This window comes from Tupaia chinensis, unplaced genomic scaffold, assembly GCF_000334495.1.
Source record: "Tupaia chinensis unplaced genomic scaffold, TupChi_1.0 Scaffold137404_1, whole genome shotgun sequence".
NCBI lineage: Eukaryota > Metazoa > Chordata > Mammalia > Scandentia > Tupaiidae > Tupaia > Tupaia belangeri.
In genome coordinates, this window is record NW_006197426.1 from 1 (window position 1) to 282 (window position 282).

The 282-nt window shown below is 45.0% G+C and overlaps 1 non-coding gene across 1 annotated transcript; it reads right to left on the reverse strand.

Moving 5' to 3' along the window:
- Positions 1-57: 57 nt before the first annotated feature.
- LOC114010136 (U2 spliceosomal RNA) lies at positions 58-248 on the reverse strand. Its single transcript, XR_003551508.1, has one exon. It is a non-coding gene; the product is annotated as a U2 spliceosomal RNA (small nuclear RNA).
- Between the last annotated feature and the right edge of the window lie 34 nt (positions 249-282).

The following is a 282-nucleotide window of genomic DNA, read 5'->3' on the forward strand; positions in this document are numbered from 1 at the left end:
CTCTCCGTGTGGGGGGAAAATAATCTGCTTTTGGAAAACCGAGTAAAATATTCCTAAAAGGGGTGCACCATTACTGGAAGTACTGCAATACCAGGTCGATGCGTGGAGTGGATGGAGCAAGCTCCTACTCCATCTCCAAGCTCCAGAAATCCACTTAATACATTGTCCTCAGATAGAGAACATATCAGATATTAAACTGATAAGAACAGATACTACACTTGATCTTAGCCAAAAGGCCCAGAAGCAATGAGGAGTGAAGGCCCCTGGTCGGTGTCTATCTCC